A 13,927-nucleotide genomic window follows, 5' to 3' on the forward strand; every position below is an offset into this window, starting at 1 on the left:
GGTATATGCAATTGAGGGCTTTTGCGAGGCAACAGGTGAGGGAATTCCCGCAGCTCCCGACGCAGGAGGTGCAGGATAGAGTGATCTCAGAGACATGGGTGGGGGATGGTAAGGTGTCGGACATATATAGGGAAATGAGGGACGAGGGGGAGATCATGGTAGATGAGCTGAAAGGGAAATGGGAAGAAGAGCTGGGGGAGGAGATTGAGGAGGGGCTGTGGGCTGATGCCCTATGTCGGGTAAACTCATCGTCCTTGTGTGCCAGGCTAAGCCTGATACAATTTAAGGTGTTACACAGGGCGCATATGACTGGAGCACGGCTCAGTAAATTTTTTGGGATAGAGGATAGGTGTGCGAGATGCTCGAGAAGCCCAGCGAATCACACCCACATGTTCTGGTCATGCCCGGCACTACAGGGGTTTTGGGTGGGGGTGGCAAAGGTGCTTTCGAAGGTGGTGGGGGTCCAGGTCGAACCAAGCTGGGGGTTGGCTATATTTGGGGTTGCAGAAGAGCCGGGAGTGCAGGAGGCGAGAGAGGCTGATGTTTTGGCCTTTGCGTCCCTAGTAGCCCGGCGCAGGATATTGTTAATGTGGAAGGAAGCCAAACCCCCGGGTGTGGAGACCTGGATAAAAGACATGGCAGGGTTTATAAAGTTAGAACGGTTTAAGTTCGTACTAAGGGGTTCGGCTCAAGGGTTCACCAGGCGGTGGCAACCGTTCGTCGACTACCTCACAGAAAGATAGAGGGAATGGAAAAGAAGAAGACAACAGCAGCAACCCAGGGGGAGGGGGGGGGGGAGGAATCGGACGGACTCTCAGGGATGTTATTGTATATGTATAGGCACTTGTTTTAGGTAATGTATATTGGACTGTTGGATTGTATCTTTGGAGAGTATTTATTTTTGACAAGACAGTTGCCATTTAGTTTGGTTTTTGTTTCTGTTCATATATTATTTATTTATTTGTTTAAAACTGGCCACTGTTATTTATATTGCTTTATTGTTGTTTAAAAGAAACACTATGTACTGTTATGTTTGGCCAAAAAATCTTGAATAAAATATATATTTTTTAAAATAAAAATAAGCTGTATCACAAGGACAAGAAATTGCATTCATATGCTGCCTTCGACATAGAAAATTCATCCCAAGGTACATCTTAGTTGTGAAATTTAAAAAGAGCCAGTGTAATAATCTCATCATTACTCGTAAATTTGTGCAACTCCAATAGCTACTGGGAAACCTGGCTAAGTACAGGTTATGGACCTCATGGGTATTCAACTGCAAGTTCATTATAAACCCGGCTTAAGAAAATTGAAGACAAAAATCTCCGATTGCAGAAGTGATCATCTATTTTTGAAGCTGTACTATTTCCAAGCAATAGGAACTGCAGTTTCCTCATTCTTATTATGTTCTTTCACACACTAAAGTTGAAACTCATAGCTAAATTTGGCACAATTGCTTGACACAGAAATGCATCTTTGAACACCACTCACCTCATTTACTTCCAACATTCTTTGTCCCACTTGCTCTCTTTTCTCATCAGTATTGATCTTCTCAAATAATCTATGTGCAGAAATTTGGGGGAAATTATACTCCTGAATGACAGCATGGAAAATGACACAATAAAAAATACAGTAACCAATGACATATGTTAGTATATCTGGATTAGCAACCAAATAAATCCCGAGGTTTCATATGACATCAACCAAGTATTAGATTACTACCCTCTGTAAATAAAACAGCTCTGTAATAGCACAAAAAGTAAACACAAAATTGATTTAACTTTCCACAGTTTTAACTCCAAAATCATGAAACTTATGGTATGAACAAGATACATGATACAGCTCGCTTTGAAAAAATAAATACTTGACAAACAAATAATTGCAGAGCAATGGGGAGAGGGCAAAGGAGTGGGTCCAATTAGATTGCTCTTTCAAAGAGCTGGCACAGGCCCTTTCTGCACTGTACCATTCTAAAATTCCATGAAAAGCACCTTAACCCCCATAGTCACATCATTTCTGGCTTTCCATCCGTCCATCAATGAAGCATCTTGGAACAAAGGTACAAAATACATGAAGGTTATTGCAAACTTATGCAGAAAAAGTACAGGAATTTGTTTTTTACATGGCTTACATCGTGTTTATATGACATGAATCTTCAAACAAAGGCAGCGTTGTGGCGCAGTGGTTAACACTGCTGCCACACGGCGCCGAGGACTCGGGTTCGATCCCAGCCCCAGTGATGCACTATCAATTACGACGAGACAAGAATAGAGAGTTATCGAGGCTTTATTAAGTAGAGATCTGTTGCCTCCTGCAGCTGCTACCGAAATGGCAGCAGCTCATTGTGCACACACATTTATACTCCGCCTACTGGGCGGAGCCAGCAGGCAGGGATCTACCCCCGTACCTGTAGCACAGGAGCCTTACCGTATTACCTCTCATATACGTATTATACAAACAGTGCTGACTACCACACCCGGGTCACTGCCCATGTGGAGTTTGCACACTCTCCCCATATCTGCATGGGTCTTACCCCCACAACCCAAAAAGGTGTACAGTGTAGGTGAATTGGTCATGCTAAATTGCCTCATAATTGGAAAAAAAGAATTGGGTACTCTCAATTTATTTAAAAAAAATAAAGTCTTTAAACAAAGTGATTTGTAATAATCTTGGTGTTGTGCTATCTATCCTGTTAAAAATCATGGAACCGCTTGCACAGCATAAACAGTACCAGAAAAATAATTTGCATGCATAAGCCATCAGAAAGTTAGAATTCATTACTTTATATCTGAATGTTTCCCAGAGGCACGGGGTGGCTTCAATGGGAATGTCTCCCATTGACAAGAGGTGGGAAGAGAGAATCCCACCGCCAGCGAATGGCGCGCCACCAAGAAACACGTGGCTAGGGGACCAGAGAATCCAGCCCCTAACATTGGTTGCTTGTCTTTATGGATAATGGGAACACTCACTCCAACAGCGACCAGAAACAAGCAGCTACTTCTGCGGAAGGCAGTACACATTGGGCAGAATTCTCCCAAGACCCCGCCTGTGGGTTCGATGGGGGGGGGGGGGAGGAAAATATGGAGGGAGGCCCAAAATCAGTTTCACGCTGGTGTGAAAATACAGTGGGATCATCTGTTGATGGCTGCCATGGCAGGTTGGAAAACGGATCAGAGGCTGCCGTGAACTTCATTTGCATCCCGTTCAGAACAACGTGGTGTGCAGGTGTCGGGGCACATCTGATCAATGCCTGGACCTGTCTCCGGAGTTTAGGATGAAGGTCGCCGGCAACCATGGATCCTGGTACACGACAGCAATGTGTTGGAGGTGCATCTGCAGGTGGACCTTCCAGATTCAGTGTCCTGAAGGGGAAGCACGTTCCAGCTTCAGAGTGTTCCCAGAGATCAATCTTTGTTCTCAGGAGGTCCATATTCCAGCCCCATAAATTTACCTTCATTTTCAGGTCATCCACCTTCTTTCTTCATTAGTGGGCCAGTGATGTTGGGGCGCCTTTTCAATCTGGCATCTAGACACGACAGTGGACTATACACCATGTTTGCCTGCCCCGCCACGGAATTACAGCCGAAAGCACCTCATTACATAACTAAAGGACCAGGACCAGAAGATTTGGTGTGTTTTCCTGTCAGCCTCCACAGCGGGAAACACTCTGGGCGCAATTCAGCAGACAAAGGTTAAAATCAGCATTTGGACCCATTTGATGGGGTGTTTATCGTCAGCTGCATTGGGAGCAACAAAAGCATCAGAAATCCACAAAAGCATTTCTTCAATGGTGTCATCAGGTGGCTCATTTGGATCACAATGCAACACACTATGTCCCGCAGCGTCTTCATGTTTCAAATCAGATTGCCTTCTGGATTCATACATCCCACTGAGCCCGTTGTCCCAGGAACCATGTATCTTCGAAAAATTGTCCTTCCTTCCGGCTGCAGAAAAGGAAGGAAACAGCAGCAGCAGCCTCCAGAAATCTGCAGCTACCAGTAGGGCCGAGCAGCAAACAGAACCCACAGCTGTGAAGTGCTCTCACAACAAACAAGGTTAATTCCTCATTTGAAATAGCCTTCAGCTGTGAAGTTAGTGTCTGCTCACAGTCAAAGGGGTGAAATTGACTTTCAGGTGAGCAGCAGAGCTCTGTCCTGGAATAGTTTGGTAGAACAGACAGGCTGCAGCAGTGGATGGGTCTCCATGTTATTTAAAGGTGGCTTGAAGGCCTCACAGACGCAAAGCACTGGAACATTCCGCTCCCCCCCACCCCCTCGATCAAGCCCAGCCAAGCAGCTCCGGTGCTTTTGAACTGCATTCTGGAAAATGGAAAATGCTACTCATCTCCTCACTTCCCCTCAGTAGCCATTGTGCCAGATTCTCACTTTTGAAAAGGAGTATTAAACAATGCCCACTTGACTTCCTGCTGGGAGTTGGGTAATTCCTGGGAGGCCGCTACACTCAACTTCAATCTCGTTAATCAGATTGAAATGAATGCAAATGAGAGCTAATGATATTCTCACTATTTTGGAGCATGATCCGGAACTTGCTATCGGGTGCGGACTGGGTGAATCGCAAAATGGTTCGTGCCCGGCACAAATCTCTATTTTGCCCTCTCTCACTATTCACCCATCACGCCCAGATCCGGGCCGGGCGCAACGCGGTCGCTGAATCGCTGAATTGTTTCTTCTTGACCTAAATGCCTCCATCTATTTTAGTGGGCCCAACTCATTCAGTAACAGGACTGCTGCCAGCAAAGTTGGCAGAATCCTCTTAACTTCTTCTTTATACAAATAAATATGGATTTGCAACCACAAAGGTGGCCAATGGCACAGTGCACCTGGAATCTATTTCTAATTCTATTTTTAAGTATTACCTCCTGCAGTTGATAATGCCAATAGAGTGGGTAACAATGTTAACTCACACAAAGAAACGCAGTGGAGATCAGTTCAAGGCTCAGAGCAGGGAGGCTGGAATCTGCACTTAGAGTAGGACTGGAATGCAATATTCAAAATCCAAACTAAAAGATTCAGCAAGTAAATTCAAAATATTTGTGACCTGCAAGCCAGGGACTGCTGAATCCAGTTATTTACTGACAGCCTCGAATGGAAGTAAATGGTGCAGTGTTCACGAAGATGCAATCCATAGTGGTGCATGCAATACCTTCATAGAACATAGAACATAGAACATTACAGCGCAGTACAGGCCCTTCAGCCCTCGATGTTGCGCTGACCTGTGAAGCCACTCTAAAGCCCATTTACACTATTCCCTTATCGTCCATATGTCTATCCAATGACCATTTGAATACCCTTAGTGTTGGCGAGTCCACTACTGTTGCAGGCAGGGCATTCCACACCCTTAGTACTCTCTGAGTAAAGAATCTACCTCTGACGTCTGTCTTATATCTATCTCCCCTCAATTTAAAGCTATGTCCCCTCGTGCTAGACATCACCATCCGAGGAAAAAGGCTCTCACTGTCCACCCTATCCAATCCTCTGATCATCTTGTATGCCTCAATTAAGTCACCTCTTAACCTTCTTCTCTCTAACGAAAACAGCCTCAAGTCCCTCAGCCTTTCTTCATAAGATGGGGGTAGCATGGTAGCATTGTGGGTAGCACAATTGCTTCACAGCTCCAGGGTCCCAGGTTCAATTCCGGCTTGGGTCACTGTCTGTGCGGAGTCTGCACATCCCCCCCGTGTGTGCGTGGGTTTCCTCTGGGTGCTCCGGTTTCCTCCCACAGTCCAAAGATGTGCAGGTTAGGTGCATTGGCCATGATAAATTGCCCTTAGTGTCCAAAATTGCCTTTAGTGTCCAAAATTGCCCTTAGTGTTGGGTGGGGTTACTGGGTTATGGGGATAGGGTGGAGGTGTTGACCTTGGGTAGGGTGCTCTTTCCAAGAGCCGGTGCAGACTCGATGGGCCGAATGGCCTCCTTCTGCACTGTAAATTCTATGAAATCTATGAAATCTTCCCTCCATACCAGGCAACATTCTGGTAAATCTCCTCTGCACCCTTTCCAATGCTTCCACATCCTTCCTATAATGCGGTGACCAGAATTGCACGCAATACTCTAAATGCGGCCGCACCAGAGTTTTGTGCAGCTGCACCATGACCTCATGGCTCCGAAACTCAATTCCTCTACCAATAAAAGCTAACACACCGTACGCCTTCTTAACAACCCTCTCAACCGGAGTGGCAACTTTCAGGGATCTATGTACATGGACACCGAGATCTCTCCGCTCATCCACACTGCCAAGAATCTTACCATTAGCCCAGTACTCTGTCTTCCTGTTATTCCTTTCGGGAAGATTCAAGAATTAAATCACTGGCAAGGTGTTGAGTCTAACAGATGGTGGCCCAGGCTGTCAAAAGTAGCGCTTCAGCTGTTAGGCTGATAATGAGCGTCTTGCCTTATCGCTGAAGAAGCTAACACCTCTTTTCTTTATTGAATCTTCAACTGTTTATACACAGACACATGTTCTCGAGAAGCCACTTCACACAATACTTGTACCACAGCTTGCAGGAGGGGTAAGTTAATTTCATGGTTTCTTGCCATGGCTGTGCCCACACTGAGACCAACACTTGTTTCAGAAAAGGGGCAATTCATTTTTTTCAGCAGTGTGCTGAGTGATTCTGCCTGCAGTACATTTAAGAAACGATAACCTTAGTTCTTTTAATACATCTTGACGCAGTATGCAAGCTTATCTGTACCAGTCAGAGAATGGCTCCCTGGGAAAGATGCCGTTCCCCAATATGATCAAGAGAGCAAATGAGAAAATTAACAGCAAATAGAATCCCTCAAATAAGTCTCTGGTCATTTAATTGAACTGGTGAAGGTAGCCATGCAATGTTCATCAATGCCTTGCCATCTGTGATGGCCTTTGACCTGAGAGCAGCAACATTCAGGAAAATTTATAATTATCTTTAAAATGTTTGGGGAATGTGTTATTGTTTTTCAGCATCTTTAAAAAAAGTTTAATTATAAAGGAATCAATTGTAATTTTCTTGGATCATAAGAAATATTGGTAGATGTTTGCTGGCAGACTTTGACCTGGAGGCAGTACCATTGGAAGTTGAGATACAGAAGCCATACAGCCAGACACAAAGGAGAGCTGGGGGTAGAAAGTGATCAGCACAAAGATCGTACAAAGGATGGAATTCTCCCATCCCATCCACGGTGGGTTTGGTGGTGGGCTGGAGCAGAGAATCCTGCTGGAGCAAAAAATTCAGAAACTTGCTGTTGTAAAATCCTGTTGCAATTCTTCCAATGGCAGATTAATGGCCAGTCCTCCCACTGGCTGGTGGCATGAATGTTATTTGCATTTATTTGCATCTCATGAATGTCTTATCCCTTCAGGCTTTCAGCGTGAAATTACGTCAGTCTAAAATCCGATTGATAAAGGGTGACGTGCAACAAGGCGGTCCTCAGTTTGCAAGAGACATTAAGGTGAGTCCAACAAGGTGAGGCCATAGCGCTGCATTGCTTGTGATTCGCGTCTCGCCACTGCCGGGGTAAACCGGTTCATGCCTCCAACCACATGCCAAGCTGGTCTTCATGGACAGCACCATACTACTGGGCCCATGGCCATCCTGAGTTGCCGAGTCCGATCAGTCCAGTACCTGATTTTGGGTAGTGTTGGGCTCTCCTTGCCCTCCGGTGCCAGACACCAGTGTCTATCTGGACAGCACTGTGCTACAGTACTCATGCAGCCACCAAAAGGTCCAAAGTTCGACCGGGGGTTGAGTGTGAGGTGAGGCAGGCTAAGGGGACTGTGCCTGATGAAGACAAGGGGAGGGAAATGTGGAAGGAGGGCTGTGTAAGGATCCGAGGGAAGGGGGGGGGGCACTGATGTCGTTTCCCATGATTATGTAAGATGTATCTTTTGTGTTGTTCTCTGCCTTGCTCTATCCGGATGGCTTAGATGTGTAGTGTTGATCGGGGAACGACGAGTCTTGTAAACCAACAGAACTATTTTATTGAACTAACTGTATTTGACACTTACCCCTAAGAAGCAAACTGTTGATTGATCACACATAAACTATACTCACTATACTCATCTACATCTAACTCACTAACATAATAAACTACTCTCTTGCTCTCTCACTATCTTCAGTCCTTCTAGTCAGCTTGTACCACTTACTCCAACCTTCTGTACCACAAGGCTCTGCATCATCCCTTATATAGTTCTGAGACTAGCTCCCTCTAGTGGCTCTCTGTGTACATTTAGTTAACCCTTACTTTACTGGCATGTATAATAATACCACGGGCGTCATTCTCCGACCCCCCCGCTGGGTCGGAGAATCGGCGGGGGCTTGCGTGAATCCCGTCCCCGTAGGTTGCCGAAGTCTCCGGCACCGGATATTCGCCGGGGGCGGGAATCGGGCCGCGCCGGTTGGCGGGCCCCCCCGCTGGATTCTCTGGCCCGTATGGGCCGAAGTCCCGCCGATAAATTGCCTGTCCCGCAAACCACCTTTTGAACGGCGGGACAAGGCGGCGTGGGCGGGCTCCGGGGTCCTGGGGGGGGGGCGTGGGGCGATCTGACCCCGGGGTGTGCCCCCACGGTGGCCTGGCCCGCGATCGGGCCCCACCGATCCACGGGCGGGCCTGTGCCGTGGGGGCACTCTTTCCCTTCCGCCTCCGCCACAGCCTCCACCATGGCAGAGGCGGAAGAGACTCCCTCCACTGCGCATGCGTGGGAAACTGTCAGCGGCCGCGCATGCGCCGCCCGGGGATGTCATTTCCGCGCCAGCTGGCAGGGCAACAAAGGCCGTTTCCGCCAGCTGGCGGGGCGGAAATTCCTCCGCCGCCGGCCTAGCCCCTCAATTTTGGGGCTCGGCCCCCAAAGATGCGGAGCATTCCGCACCTTTGGGGCGGCGCGATGCCCATCTGATTGGTGCCGTTTTGGGCGCCAGTCGGCGGACATCGCGCCGTTTCGGGAGAATTTCGCCCCACATCTTTGTTGTATCGATTATTTAAAGTGAAATTTATCTTTATATTTGAAGTTTCATTTGCCTGTTAATTCATCTTTAATTCCCGTTGAAAAGGAGCTTTGGAAAGCTACGCCACCAGGATTTGAGTTAAAATAAAAGTTACCAAAAATGAAATTTTGTTGGTAATTTTTTCATTTGGGGGAATCATTTAGTAAATTTGCTATTTTGGTTCTTGGTTTCTCTGCAGGGATAGTAACATATCTTCTGTTCTGTTGCCTTCTCTTGTCATAAAATAGTTACAAGCAGTGATAACAGCCATCACAGTGTTGCATTTGAGCTCAAGGATATTAGTCAAATGGAAACAATTCGGGACATAAAAGAGTGAGCAAACTTTAGTGCAACTGTTCTTCCAGATATTCAAATTGTATTAGGCAACAGCTGGGTGCTCCTTATTGCTGACCTTTCTTTTTGCTCACAAGGCCACGCGAACCCAAGCATGAAACATCAATGCTGAAAACAGCAAGAAGATCAAAACAAAAGCTCATGATCAATGAATACAGCTGTTTGTGCTTCACGCTCATTAAATTCACTTTTCGCTTTCATCAACAATTTACCAGAAGCAAAACTAAAAGGACTCATTTATACAACAAACAGAATAGATACTGTTAGAAATTGGTGTAGATTTAGTTAAATCTGTTGTCTGTATCTACACCTTTAACAACAACAGATGTTTATACAAAAGATGCTACTGAGGGAAAGAACATGGTCGGTAATCTAGTTCCAATATTTTTTTTCGAAGTAGTTTAGAAATACAAAAGGCAGTTCCTGTGAAGAAGGGACATGTTCTGCCGAGGTAAGATTGAGACAAATCAATCCAGTTGTTTTCCCCCTTGGGACGTGATTCTTAGCAGGCTTACATTTCATAAGTTTATGGTTTGCACCTTTGTGGTCAACTTTGTGTTAAACATCGCCTGGTGTGGCTTCAGAGACGCACTCTGCATGTGCTGCAGCTGGCAGTGGGCTGAGGTGAGAGTTCTTTGGCCTTTCTTTTCTGTGGGTCTGCAACCTCAGTGAGCTGAGATTTCTATTTCTCCTCGCCTCTTCCAACATCGCTCCAAAAAGGCAGCCTCCATAGATCATGGGCTGGATTCTCCGATTCTGGAGCTATGTCCCCACGTCGGCGTGGGAACAGTGGCGTTTTACGTCATGAAAACTGCTGCAAAACGGCCACTGATTCCCTGTTTTGCTGGGGCTGGCAGGGAGGCAGCGTAGAGCACCCGGCTCTAGCTGCCGATAAGGCCCGGAGAATTGCTGGGTCTGTGGCCGCGCATGCGCATGGCGGTGGCCGCGCTATGCCCCATGGCAGAGGCCACTCGTGGACCCGGCCCGCAAAATAGTCCCCCCCTTCGACTGGCTCACGGGCTCTGGACCACCCCACCACAGTGCCCCCAACCCCAAATAAGTCCTCCCCTGCCCGCAGATCGGCCCTTCCCCGACTGTGGAGGTGCTGAACTGAGTCCGCAGCTGCCACGCCGAGTTCCCGACGGATGAGGTTACACGTGTCCCGCACCGTCGAGGGCGGAGCATCGGGGGTGGGCATCAGTCAATAGCCTCTGCGAATACGCCGCTTTGGAGAGGGAGGTGCATCGCGAAAGCGGCGCCGCCCCCAATTTTGTCGGGAATTTGGATTCTCCCGCCATTTGCCGAACCCGATTTCGGTGTCGGCAGCCAGAGAATGCAGCCCCATGACCGTGCCAACAATCTCCCAGTATCAGTGTCAATATCCGCCATCTTAATAAGTCACTTGCAGGTCTCTTTGTAGCAGAGGTTATGGATGCCGAGCAGATAATAGAGTCACTGATTTTTACAGCACAGAAAGAGGCCCTTCGGCCCATTGTGGTGGCATCGACCAGCAAGCATCTGTCTATTCTAATCCCATTTTTCAGCACTTGGTCCGTAGCATTTTATGCTTCAAGTGCTCATCTAAATGCTTCTTAATTGTTGTGAGGGTTCTGGCCTCTCCCACCCTTTCAGACAGTGAGTTCCAGATTCTCACCACCAACTGGCTAAAAAAGCTTTTTCTCAAATCTCTAAATCTACTGCCCTTGCTTTAAATCTATGCCCCCTGGTTATGGACCCCTGGACTAAGGGAAAAGCTTTCTTCCTACGACCCTCTCTATATTCCTCATAATTTTGTACACCTCAATCAGGTCCCCCCTCAGCCTGCTCTGCTCTCAAGAAAACAACCCCAGCGAAGCCAGCCTCTGCCCAAAGCTGAGACACTCCAACCCAGTCAACATCCTGGTGAATCTCCTCTGCTCCCTCTCTGGAGCAATCACATCCTCCCTATATTGTGGTGACCAAAACTGCACACTGTACTCTTGCTGTGACCTAACGAGCATTTTACAAAGCTCCATCATAACCTCCCTGCTCTATATTCTATGCCTCGGCTAATAAAGGCCAATATTCTATATGTCCTCTTTATCACCTTAACTACCTGTCCTGCAGCCTTCAGAAATATTTGAACATGCACCCATGATTCCTCTGGTCCTCTGTTCTGTCTAGCGTACCATCATTCACTGCATATTCCCTTGCATTGTTAGTTCTCCCAAAATGCATCACCTCACATTTTCAGGGTTAAATTACTCAAGTCGCCAGTTCGCCATACAGAAGTCCTTGGATAAATAGTCATCATCTATCCGATGAAGGCAGTCAAGCCAGCGCAGATGTCATTGGATTAACAATGAGTGCGTGCTGCTGTAATTAGATAGGATGTAAGCGTCACTTGTGAGGGCAGCATTTATTGCCCATCCCTAATTGCCCTTGAACTGTGTACTTGCTAAGCTATTTCAGAGGCAGTTAAGAGTAAACAACATTGCAAGTTCCATGTCGGTCAGAATAGGTAAGGAGGGCAGATTTCCTTCCCTGATAGAAGGATGTTAGTGAACCAGATGATTTAAAGAAACATAATCATGATTATTATTAATGAGATTAGCATTTTAGTCCAATTTCCATTAATAAGTTGAATTAAAGTCCCGAAGCTGCCATAGTGGGAGTTAAACTCATGTCTCATTAGCCTGAGCTGCTGGGTTACTAGTCAGTAACATTACCACTGTGCTACTGGAACCATTACAAACCACCACAAATACAGCTTCACAACAACACGTCACACACCTTATGATGTCAATCTTGTTCATATTTCTTCAACACCAAAACGTTAAATCACCACTGCAAAATAATGGATACTTGAATAACATTTTCAGCCATTAACAAAAAGGTTTTCCTGGTATAAAACGATTTGGCCAGTGGAAAATCCTCTAACTCACTATAATGTAGAGATTTAGGTTTCTCTGTTTAATTCCCCAAGTCGTAAATCCCTGGTCATGACTGTATGGGTTAGGAAAGACAGTGAAGACCGCAGTTTAGTCGGGAGTTCAGTGGAGATCTTCGATAGTCTCCATTCCCAGTCAGATCACGTACAGCATTGGCAAGAACTTCATACAAGTTCTGTGCCACATGTGTACTCCACACTTTTGGGATATCATTGCCACTCTGGCTTAGCTGTAACTCACAAAGGTTGGTGGAATTGCGGATAGCGATGAGGACTGTCAGAGGATTCAGCAGGATTTAGATTGTTCGGAGACTTGGGCGGAGAGATGGCAGATGGAGTTTAATCCGGACAAATGTGAGGTAATGCATTTTGGAAGGTCTAATGCAGGTAGGGAATATACAGTGAATGGTAGAACCCTCAAGAGTATTGAAAGTCAGAGAGATCTAGGAGTACAGGTCCACAGGTCACTGAAAGGGGCAACACAGGTGGAGAAGGTAGTCAAGAAGGCATACGGCATGCTTGCCTTCATTGGCCGGTGCATTGAGTATAAGAATTGGCAAGTCATGTTGCAGCTGTATAGAACCTTAGTTAGGCCACACTTGGAGTATAGTGTTCAATTCTGGTCGCCACACTACCAGAAGGATGTGGAGGCTTTAGAGAGGGCGCAGAAGAGATTTACCAGAATGTTGCCTGGTATGGAGGGCATTAGCTATGAGGAGCGGTTGAATAAACTCGGTTTGTTCTTACTGGAACGAAGGAGGTTAAGGGGCGACCTGATTGAGGTCTACAAAATTATGAGGGGCGTAGACAGAGTGGAGTCAGAGGCTTTTCCCCGGGGTAGAGGGGTCAATTACTAGGGGGCATAGGTTTAAGGTGAGAGGGGCAAGTTTTAGAGTAGATGCACGAGGCAAGTTTTTTACACAGAGGGTAGTGGGTGACTGGAACTCGCTACCGGAGGAGGTGGTGGAAGCAGAGACGATAGTGACATTTAAGGGGCATCTTGACAAATACATGAATAGGATGGGAATAGAGGGATACGGACCCAGGAAGTGTAGAAGATTGTAGTTTAGTCGGGCAGCATGGTCGGCACGGGCTTGGAGGGCTGAAGGGCCTGTTCCTGTGCTGTACATTTCTTTGTTCTTTGTATCCATAAGCTGATCTTAGCTAATTACAAAATTATAACTTGACATGCTTCGATTACCATTTCTATCTTTGGAATAGCACATTAAACTCACAAGGGCAGTTTTTTCAAGATACTCTACATAGTAAAGAGCCTTTGATTTGACCAAGATTGGATCTTTAACTGAAAGACTGGTTTCACCTGTATTTCATGCAAGGCACCCTTTTGATAAAGGAATTGAAACTTGTCAGGTAGGTTATTAAGCAGCTTCTAGTGTTCATTAATAAGACTACTCAGTATTTCAGTGGCTGGGACCTGACCTACAACCTCCCGTAAGAACAACTGGCTGCTTGGGATTTAATTAGACAGTGCAGAGGATTTTGAGCATTACTTAATGATAGATCACCTTTCAATGCTCACTTAATGCTGCTGGAGGTTTGAAACACAAGGGAACTTTCGAAGACATTTTGCCAATATTTCATCAATGCTCTTCAATTCAGTAATTCTATGAGGATTTCGCCTGAAAAGCATTGCTCTACAACAA

The 13,927-nt window shown here is 46.3% G+C and overlaps 1 protein-coding gene and 1 long non-coding RNA gene across 7 annotated transcripts in view; one reads left to right on the plus strand and one right to left on the minus strand.

The window, feature by feature from the left end:
• ptprea (protein tyrosine phosphatase receptor type Ea) overlaps positions 1–13,927 on the minus strand; it is a 452,659-nt gene that overhangs the window by 324,794 nt on the left and 113,938 nt on the right. For all 6 annotated transcript variants that reach the window (XM_072479190.1, XM_072479192.1, XM_072479196.1 and 3 more), the window contains exon 2: positions 1,492–1,561. The gene's annotated coding sequence lies outside the window, so the exon portion shown is untranslated. The remainder of the gene's footprint in view (positions 1–1,491; positions 1,562–13,927) is intronic.
• The window catches only part of LOC140393128 (uncharacterized), a 190,072-nt gene that overhangs the window by 64,003 nt on the left and 112,142 nt on the right, over positions 1–13,927 (plus strand). Inside the window, exon 2 of the long non-coding RNA XR_011935507.1 lies at positions 7,359–7,448. This is a non-coding gene — a long non-coding RNA (uncharacterized lncRNA). The remainder of the gene's footprint in view (positions 1–7,358; positions 7,449–13,927) is intronic.

The sequence above is a fragment of the Scyliorhinus torazame genome, chromosome 16 (assembly GCF_047496885.1).
Source record: "Scyliorhinus torazame isolate Kashiwa2021f chromosome 16, sScyTor2.1, whole genome shotgun sequence".
NCBI classification, from domain to species: Eukaryota; Metazoa; Chordata; class Chondrichthyes; order Carcharhiniformes; family Scyliorhinidae; genus Scyliorhinus; species Scyliorhinus torazame.